Here is an 11,304-nt window from a genome sequence, read left to right as displayed (position 1 = left end):
GGGGCGGCGCGGGCAGCGCCAGCCTCCGCACGCCGCCACCTGCGGGGCACGGGGCGGCCGCGGAGCCCTCCCGACACACAGCCGGACTGCGTGGGGGCGGCTGGGCGCCAGTCTGGGCACCCCGGTTAAGTCTCTTATTTCTTCTTTTAAAAATCAGTTTTAGAAAAGGACAGGGAAGCAAGAACGCAGGGAAATCACTTTTTGAAACTCGGTGGTTCTTACAGAGAAACACTGCGATGAGCGCTTGTCCCAAGGTGAAACACATAGAGTCTCCTCGGAAGAGTTATTTAAAAATTAAAACCTACAAGTCATTAGTCCAAATAGCTCTGTGTAACAGCTGCAAAGATTAAAACAGCACCCTGAGCTGTAAAATCGCCCCCATAGAGTAAATGTCAGCCTTACATCATTCCCTCTTGCTGTCAGTTGCCGGGCCGTAGCGTGTGCCGCAGTATGTAGCACAGAGGTTACCTACCGCATTCCTCTCCCTGTGCACGCTGCATGGACTCCTCCCGTCGCAAGTATGTGCTGCTAGAAAGAGCAAGTGGATCATTTCTCACGGGAGCCTATGTATTGATTCTCCGGAACTTGAAAATCCCACGTATATGTATGAACTGAAATAAGTAACTTTTAGGGCCATTTCAGAAGTTAACGCTAGGTCAGTTACTACTATAAGTAGTAGTTTAGTGTGATTATCAAACTACATATTGAAAAGACTTCAGGAGTCATCTTTACTGGAACAAGCTCTAGTTTAAGGTAAGTATTCACCTCCACAACTAGGAAAGTCGCCTAAAATCTCATAAAAGTCAGCAAGATCTTCAACCATTCTGTCTGGTACTAATTTTATTTGGCTATAATTCTTCTATGAACATTCTTATATATACAAATGTGAAATAAAAACATATTCCCCGATGTTATTCTCAGCAGTCTATATGCATACACCTTTCATGACCTTATATATCAGAAATTCAAAGTATTAAAAGGTCTGCTACATCCCGACTAAAAAATCACTTGTTAAATTCTACCATTAGATTCTAGTGATAGTTTTACTATTTTACTACAAAATTAGGGCACAAATTAAAAAAAAAAGAGTTCTTGACACAAGTATTGCTAAAATACAAATATAACAAAAAGCAAGGCACAATTTAGTTTAGATGTTACTTTGCAGCTTATGGTCTCTCCTGTCAGCTGTCAGAAATCTTCACTTGAGAAGAGCCAGAAGGCCAGAGTCAGTCCTGCCAGTGTTACCAAATGGACATGAGAGTTTGTGCCCCTGGATGCTTGAGGGAGCGCAGCTGCCAAAAGGTGAGGTCACCTGCACATCCTGCCCTGCTGTTTGCACTGTTTACCTACTCTGCCAGCGATTTTGGAAATGCTCTGGTTAATCAGGGAAGACCATCTCAGCTACACCTCCTGAAGCCTTCCTCATTTTTGCAGCTGTAATGGTTACCTTTCCTCTTGTAGTGAGCAGAGATCATAAGGGGTTCACAAATGCTTTTCCTAATTCTGACTGATATCTCACCACTAGAGAACTGCTTACTTTGTCTCATCCAGCATCTCTATATTTACAAAGTAAAAACAGCACATGACAGAACAACACAGAAGTAAATCCAGTCTTAGCAATGTTATGACAAATAGTGCTAACCCATTCAGGCCCCAGTTTTAATTTCAGCACTTTCTAGTTTTTAGCTGACAATCTTTTAAATAGTTTTTCTTAAGCCTTGACTAAAACTTTTGCAACTTTTTGCCTTTAGTCATGGAAAGAAAATTGCTTTGCTGATTCATAGTATTTACAGGTACTCTGAATGCATTGAACTTTTACCATAGATAACAAGAGCTGCCTGAAAAAATATATACCTTTGTGCAAATCAGATACAAATCTAGAAAAGGCAGAAAATTCAGTCGATATATCCCCTCCATGTTAGTACTAATGCCTTTTATGTCATGTATTATAAACTCCAGCTTCAAGTAAAAGGGTATGAATCGTGTTTCTTTTGTTTTATAAAGTCTGGTAGCAAAGGGCATAGAGCCCTTAATGATTAAAAAGGTTAGTGAATACACAGTTTACTCAGTTTCTTTTGTTTAAAAGTTCATGGTGACAGAGATCATCCGTGTAAGTCACTAAATTCCTTCTCAGTAAGGCTGACTTGGTTAGCACACAAAAGACTGGCTGTTCACTTCCAGTAAAACTGTAGTCACACAGGTCCTTCCCCTGTGTGGAGATTATCAAACAGGCTTGGTAGCTCAAGAATTTAGTAGGTAATTAAAACCCACTGTGGACTAAGTACCTGTTACACCAAAAGAGTAGATATGCAAGTTCGTAAATATACTCATTTTAAAGATGTTAGTAATTTGGCTACTGAATAAAGAAAATTGGAAATAAATTATGTATACATTTCAACCAACCTGTAAATATAATTATGGTCTTTAATCAGATAAATAGACGTACAGATACTTTAATAAGAGTGAGTTTTGCTCACTCTTTTTTTGTCAACAAATGACAGCAAATAGTGTTTCTGTATTAGAAGTAGTAGAATTAGTGCTAAAAAATTCTTGCGAATACAGAGTATTATTTTTGTGCTAAAAATATCCGCATTATTTTTCTGCCTGTGCTTCAGAAGAGTCTGACAATGTAAAAATGAGGTTTTTTGCAAACCAGGGGCTGTTTTTTTACAGGAGACAGCGCCACATGCTGGCATTGCGAGGCGAGAGCCACCGGGCATTGTGCCGGTTTGGTTCCGGTTAATGAGTTGGATTGAATCGATTCTGAATTAAGATAGCTTCATCTTAAAGAATTGCTTCTTACTCTGTAGGGAAATTCCAACATCAGGTTCTAATTTCAGGAAAAAAAATAAAAAATATATTGTTAATGTTAAAATATTTATGTGTTTTCATATAAACCACTGTATTCTAGCTCATGAATTTAATTTATTGTATTAAATCATCTTAATGTGCCATTTATTACTCCACTGTTTTTAGCTTTAACTATGTTATATCAAAAATGATTGCAACTCTGGGTACAACATAATCTCCCAAACCCTCTTCAGGGACTCAGCATGCCAGGGTGCCTCTGCAAAGTGCCTGTGTGCTAGTGGAAGCTGTATGGGGAGTAAAGGCAGTGAGTCAGGGATCCAGCTGCAGGGCCATGATCCTGTCAGGATCATGGAGACGTGGCAGGATGGCTCCCATGACTGAAGGCTTGCAGTGGAAGAATAGATGTCTTTCATGAAGGGCAGGGTGAGGAGGGGTGATTTGATGGATGATTGCCCATTAGGTGAGAGGGCAGTTGGAGTGTGTGGAGCTCAGTCTGGGGACAGATGAGAAGACAGAGGAGCACATAAGAGTTAGGATTAAAGAAAGGACAGGTAAAGGTGATATTATAGTGGGTGTCTGCCATAGACCACCTCACTACAAAAAGCAAGTGGATGAGACTCTGTACAAACAGACAGAAGCCCAAGTTCTCGGGCCCTGGTCCTCATGAGTGGCTTCAATCACTCCACTGTTGGTTGGAGGGACAACAGCAAGGCATAAGCAATCCAGGTGCCTGGAGAGTGTTGTCAATAGCTTCCTCCTCTGAGAGACAGAGGAGACAACAAGAACAAGTGATCTGCTGGACTTCATACCAACATGGAGGGGCTCATTGGGATGTGAAGGTCAAGGGCAATCTTGGTGGCAGACAACTTGAGTTCAAAATCCTGAGAGGAGGGAGGAGAAGAAAACTGAGTTCAAAATGCAGGACTTTAGCAGGGCAGACTTGGCCTTCTTCAATTATCTGTTTGGAAGAATCCTATGATATACGGTTTTGGAGGCAAAAGAGACTCCAGGCAAAAGAAAGTAATTAAATATTTAAAGATCACCTTCACCAAGCTCAAAAGCCATCGCAATGAGCAGAAAGGAAGGCAGAAATGCCAGGAGAATTCTGTGGATGAACAAGGAGATCCTAGCAATACTCAAAATGGAAGCATACAGAGTGTGGAAGAAAGGGACAGTAAATTGGAAGAATATAGAAACACTGAGAATCCAGGGATCGAGCTAAAGCTCAAATGGAATTGAATCTTCCCAGAGATTTCAAGAGCAAGAAAGGCTTCTGTAAGTACATGGGAGACAAACGTAAGACTAAGGGAAATACTGGGTCATTGCCTAATGAGACAGGGAGCTTGATTAAACTGAATGTTGTCTTTGCCCCAGACCTTATTATCATGACCAGGAATGCCATTTCCAAAGAGCGGGAGGAGGGTTGAAGCAAGAAGGATGTAGCCCTGTCAGAAGAGGATCAGGTCAGTGAACATAAAAATAAACTGGACATGAGTAACTCCAGGGACCCTGACAGGATGCACCTACAAGTGCTGAGAGAGCTTGTAGATATCTTTGTGAGGCCACTCCTGGTAATCTTTGATGACTTACTGGGAGAAATGCCCAAAGACTGGAGAAAAGCAAATGTGACTCCTATCTTCAGAAAGGGGAAGGAAGGACAATCCAGGGAACTGCACTTTGATCCTTTGGAAGGTGACAGAGGAGTTAATCCAGAAATACATTATCAGGCATACTTCCTTAATTCTTGACATCTTCTTCAATGGCCTGGCTGGTGGACTAGGATGTACCCTCGGTAAGTTTGCTGGTGTCACAAAATCAGGAGTAGCTGATATACCTGTGAATTGTGCTGCCATCCAGAGATATTTCAACAGGTTGGGAAAATGGGCTGTCAGGAGCCTCATAAAGTTCAATAAGGGGAAGTAGAAATTCCTGCAACTGGGAAGGAACAGCTCCATGCACAGATACAAATGCTGAGGACCACCTGTCAGGAAAGCAGCTTGATAGGAAAGGTCCAGGGGGTCCTGGTGGAATTGAATATGAACCAGCAAAATGCCCTGACATAAAAAAAAATAAAGAAATATGTTCTTGTCTGCATTGGGTAAAGTATTGCAAGCAGATCCAGAGTGGTCATCCTTTAGTTGTATTATTAGGTATATTTTTAACTGTATTAACTGCACTTACAGACTTAATAAAATATTGGGAGATGGCCAGGTCACCTATGATTTCCTGATTGTTTTCTTGCTAGCAACAGTTCACCAGATAAATTGTAATGACTAGAACTCTGCTAGACATCAGTCCTTATTCTTCTTTCTGAGCTTTGAAATCAGTCTATGTCTCCTATAGTTTTCTGCTGCTCAAGGGAAAATTGAAAATTACCATGGAAAATTAAGGGATTTTGAAAGATGCTTCCACAAAACCATTTCTTTTTGCAAGTAAACAATGGAAGCCAGAGCAGACACTGAAAGAATTAATTTGTGCCAGAAATTATGCCATCTGAGGACAAACCCTTATGCCTGTGAATGGGAGGATGAGAAATACTTTCTTTTAGCTTTGAACATTTCTTCATGGTTTGAATGCAGCTCCATTCCTTTGGTAAGGACTGCATAGTAACTCTCTTTTCCCCATGGATTCTTGTGGGTGGTCTGTATCATTCCTTCCTCATGTGATCCCTGAAGTTAATGACCTCCTATAACTCCTTTCAAGAAACAGAATTTTGCATTGTCCTAGATCAAGGTTGTGAGTAAATTCCAGAAATCTACATCTGTGTCTCGTAAAGCTGATGTTCTTCATTCATAGATTCATTTATCTCAGCAGCAATTCAATAGGAATGGTCTGCATCACCGTTTCCTCTTGAACAAGGAAAATCAGTAATGAGTAGTAAGAATATTAGTAGTGCAGTTATCAGTCACAGTGGAAGGAAGGATAAAGTGATGATTCACTGTTCCAAAAATCTCATCATTTGTTTATAAGCCAAGAGAAAATAGATGTCTATCCAAAGATTTCTGAGGAAACATAGGAAACCAATTAGGTAATTTTGAAATGTGATAAGTCTTATATTACAAGTTTGAGAAATTCAAGAGCAATGAGATCTGTGGAGGGGTTTGAAGCAAAATGATGGGATAGTTTTAGTGAGATTTTTCCCAAGAATAAGAAACATAACAGAAGGCATAAACATGCTTACTTTAAAATTTAGGAAATTAAGAATAACTGCTGAGATCACCAGTTGTCTGTAAGAAGGATTTTTTCAGTGTTGAACTACAACTTAATGTTCTGTGTCTTCATGCAGTGTTGAAGAAAAACAAATTCAGAAATACAAAGAGAGACAAGATGACTAAATATTTGCTACTGTATCAAGAGCAGAGAAAAGAAATCACAATATTTAGAATGGAAAATAATAGGAGTTTAGCTGTATGGATGAATATAAAGGACTATACATTAGAGATATGCCAATGAATTCAGATTTAGACAATCTTTAATTTTCAAGATGTGAGAATCAACCCCTTAGATACAAAGATGGTGCTCAAGTGATGGTCCTGAACAAGGTTTCATCCACAAGACCAAAGAATGAAGACTAAGAGACATGAATTAGAAAAGTGTTGCACTTGAGACACCCATAAAGAAAGGTCAGAGGCAAGCTGTGCTATTAGTTGAATGAACATACTTATTTTCATCTTCTTCAGGGCCATACAGAATAGGACAAAGCCAGGGCTTCACACATTCTATCCAAATCTGTGTCTTCAACTAGTTTGCAAAAATAAGTTTTCCAATAAAAATATATCTTACTGGCATGTTTCCAGCTGCTTCTTGTCACTTTAGTCATTTGATCTGATTTCTGGTTTCAAACAGTCCATAGTTCTTCACCTTGCATTTCGTATTTACCTCACTTTACTTCTGATTGCACTAGAGCATATTTTTAAACAGACATCCCTCTTTATATCAGGAGAGAAAACAATGTAAAGAACAGCACATCTTTAGGGAAATTTTTTTTTTTTCTGTAGTTGTCTTAAATTAAGACTGTGTACCTTATTTCTAGTCTGACTGCAGTATTTATTAATGTTTAGACATTGAAATTTTTTCCACCTTTTGGACAGATGAAGATTTTCACCTTGAAATCCACCTGAAGATAGTTCAAGATGAATCTGAAGCTAAATTTGGGATGCAAGGGAGATTTCCCTGCAGACCATGATTAGCTTATTTTATAAATGAACCAAACTGAAATTTCCTTGTGAAGTGTTCCTGTATTGCAGATTCTGTAAATCTGTATTTTTTCAGTATATATATATATATATTTGGTATACACCTTGGGATGTATACCAAAGGCCTGCACATGTAATTCTAGCAATGGAATCAATAATACCATACGGATGAAATATGGTATCTATAATCTGTCGTATTTGTCTTCAACTTATATAGTTAAGAGCTACATTAATCTTAGTCACTGTATTTTGCTGGGAGCTTGTGTTCAGTTGGTCACTCACCAGACCCCACAGGCTTTCAGAGACAAAGGCTTTCCAAGAAACATTTGTGTCCGTGAGTGTGACCTACTTTCTGTGTTCCTAGATGCACAGTCTTGCATATGGCAGCATTAAAATGCATGATGTTTAAAAATGTATTCAGATTACTAAGTGATTCAGAATTCTGTATATATTATTTATCACTTGAGTCAATAATCATGTCTCATGGAAACTTTGTGAAAATTGATTTTATTATATATTTTTAATCACCAATACACAAACTAAATAACACTGAATCCAGAACAGACAGCACTAAACTCATTAATTTGTTTATGATTTGTCATTTACAATTAGTTTTGGAGAGAGTGTAATAATAAAGATCTTTGTTTCCTAGCATACATAACACAAATGACATTACACTGACTGTTGCTGAATGGCAAGTTAGAAAGTCACATAATAAGACAAGTGACATGCTTTTGACATTGCCAATAAGATTTGTAATCACCTAGAAAGACAGTATCAGATTTACTTTTTATATGTATATGAAAATTGTTTCCATGTATTTATCAATTTAATTTGCTATCATACTTGCCATTAATGCTTTTGGCAAGGAGAGGCAGAAGGTGAAAACCTTCTTGGGCTTGAAATCCATCAATGCATGTGTGTGGAGGCTGAACAATTGTAATAATTCTTTTTAATTAGTCTCAACCCTAAGAAACCACCCAGCCTATTGTTACACGACACATATCAGTTCCCAACTCGTATCAATGTATAATTTAAATATCATTCATACTTTAGGATTTATTTGAAAATTATTTAAGAAAACATCATTCCAGATACCAGAACTGCAACATAATTAATTGGGTTTTTTTATAACACACCTAGCTAATAATTATCAAGTCTTAATATTCCTGTTCAATGTCTGCAGTAACATTTGTTGAACACAAAATAGTTAAAAATAAGGCATGCTATAAAAAAACACTGTGTTCCCTTGAATTAAGAGAAAACCTTTTGATGTGCTTGAGAGGTTGTTGTTTGTGTACTCTGTCCTTCAACTTAAAATAACACCAAAAGTGAAAGAATGAAAAATGACAATAATTAAGAAGAAGCTGATCCTTCAAATTTGTTTTTTATGGGTATTCCTGCTCTGTATTGCAAATGCTGAGATTTTAAATACAGAATGATTCAGACTATTGTTCACAGTCTTTTCTTCAAGGTTAATTAATTTTGAAATTAATAGAAGGAAAGTCCATAGCAATTTATTTGCCTATACACCCAATCTTTTGTTAATTGTACTAAGAATGATTAAGCATGTAACTGTGCTTTTGCATGTGCAGACAGACACATATGTGAAAAACTCCTAAGTGTAGTGAAGGATCCAGAAAAGTTCCTTTCTTAGCATCTTTTCATTTGGTAATAAATTTCAGTGGTGTTGCTCCTTGTGCCACTCAGAAGAACAGAACCTGGTAAAAGTTGTATGATTCCCTGTCATACTTAGGGGGATTTGACCAAACACAATATAAACAGGGATGTCAGTACTGATATGCACCCTCCAATGTCTTTAAATACAATGCCATTATAAGAAAATTCTTCAGTGACCTGTGCCTGTTTGTCAGTCCTCAGAGTGTGTCGCTGCTTGGGGTTCTTCCTTTTCAGGTGCAATGCTTGTTTTATTTCTTGAGACTCCTGTTGGGCCCTTCCTCCATCCTGCCTGAATCCCTTTGGATGGGATTGATCCATGATCACATTTACTGCCCTTGATCACATTTACTGTTTTTCCAAATTTGAGGTTGAGGTCACTTGCAGCCCTGATGAAAGTGCACTCTGTTTCTGGCTGCAGGTCCCTGATAAAGCTGTTAAAGCTGGCAGGTCCCAGTTCAGAGCCTCGTGGTGTCCTCTTGCCACAGTAGTCACCTACAATGCTCCCCTCTGGCCACCCCTCCCTGACCCTGCCCATCCAACAAGGATTTTGTCATCTTGTCCAGCTATGGGCTATGATGGTCTAATTTGGCTAAAAGAAGTAATGAGTTATGTGTTAGCTAGATGTGTGAAATGAGCCTGTCAAATGTCAAAAATACATCTCCTATAACTACTAAGCAGAATTCCTTCTGATTACCTTCAAGGCTAATTTTGAACTGTGTGTCTCAAGCAACACAATTGATTTGTCTATCTGTGTTTAGAAATGTCACTGAGCAGAAGGAGTTTGGCAGCTTGTCCAGTATCAGTGCATGTACTTAAGATATTGGGTACTCATCAGGCCTTCACCAGCAAGAACTGTTACTTATAGGAACTTCACATTTTCTCTTGGATAGGAGAAAAAAATCCCTTTTTTCTTTATTTCCCCCCCCCCCACAAAAACTCTGAAAAATTAGTTCAGAGTTTGAAGTAGTCAGAGCTTAATAGTGAAAGAGTGAAACAGTGTTGTGGCTCTCTCACAACATATATTTCAATGTTTTTAACATTTTGTGCACAGTTGATCCCACTGCATACAAAAACTTACAAGTAGAGAAACAAATACTTATTTACAGCTGGCTGAACTGGTCAGAATTATTTCAGGTAAATGTATGTAATTGAAAATATATTTTTATATAGAATGGAAATGTTTTTAAAAGATTTAATTTTAACTAAAATTTTCTAGGTAAAGACTGCTTTGAATAGAAAACATGAAGCAGTTTGATACTTACATTAAATAATGTCCTGTTTGGATTTGTAATGAAATGTTTTACATATGGGGAAAAAAGAGGACCAGTGTTTGAAAAATGCCAAAATCAGTTTTGGGATTCCTTTTAAGAATAATAAAATATTTCAATATTTTTTCTTACTGTCACATGCCAATAGCAGTGCTGTAGGTGAATATGCTGCTGCTGCTATGCCATGAGCTAGGAACTATAAAAATAACACATAGGATAAATTTTTCAAATCTACCAAATTAACAAAAAAAAATTATTCCTACATTTTTCATTTTACTACATTACTACATTTTTTTCATTTAGCTAGGCAAAAATGATCAAAATTATATGTTTTCCCCATTTCTTTTCTAGGTGGTGTTTTTGAGGTTTAGTTTTAGTTCCAAATCAGAATGAAACCCTTTTCAGATGTACCGTATTTTCAATTTTAATTACACTGCCAAGAATTTAAAAGGTCTTTCCTTAGTCTTATCAAAAGCTGTTTACTAGTTTTAATATCTAGGAGAAGATGTATTGGTGTCCGACATTCCTGATGTCCTGGTGATCTGAAACAAGATGAGGATCCTCAGGGAATATTTGGTTTTGTACTACTCTTTAAACTTCTCTAATTTAATTGAGAAGTTGGACTGATACTGCACTGGGCTGGATGTTGAGCTGTTCTTTGGACATTTTCTCCCATTTGTATCAGGTCTTTTCCCCCTAGCTGAAAATATCCTTCCATACCCACTGCTCACATAAAAAAGCAAATCACAATTTTAATGTTTGTTACTGCAATGACAAATTCTGTTGTTGTTTTATATCATGGTCTTGACAGTAAACACTGCTTTTCCTGACCTGTTCAGGTTATTTGTGTAGCTCTCACACTTGGGTAATGCTTGGCCTTATTTAATAATGCCTGTCTGATCATCTATATAGCTATGAAGACTTTAAAAGCAGAAAGACAATGTGCTTGTCAAATGCTTTATCCCTACCAAAATTCTATGGTTGTCATGGTAACTATGGAAAGGAAGAAAGGAAGGAAAAGCAGGTTGTGATTTTCTTAAAAGATCATGGTTTTTAGAAATAAAATTGTGAGAAAATGCAGCACTTTCTTCAGTGCTCTGTAAGCAAAAAATAATTGCTCTTAATTTTTACAAATGAAAAAAAAACAAATCATGTTTTATGTTCATTAGAAATGACATCAAATCCTCCTTTTCATTTCAGTCCTCCTAGCCCAGGGCATTCCTGACAAAATACCAAAACTCAGTTCAACCTGTGTATTTTAACAGCAAAAAAACCTTTGATGAACATTATAGTTTTTGAGAGCTCTTTCATTATGTTTTCCTACCTTCTTTATCACCTTACCATCACAA

The sequence above is a fragment of the Parus major genome, chromosome 1, assembly GCF_001522545.3.
Source record: "Parus major isolate Abel chromosome 1, Parus_major1.1, whole genome shotgun sequence".
NCBI classification, from domain to species: Eukaryota; Metazoa; Chordata; class Aves; order Passeriformes; family Paridae; genus Parus; species Parus major.
Note: the sequence above shows the minus strand (reverse complement) of the source record.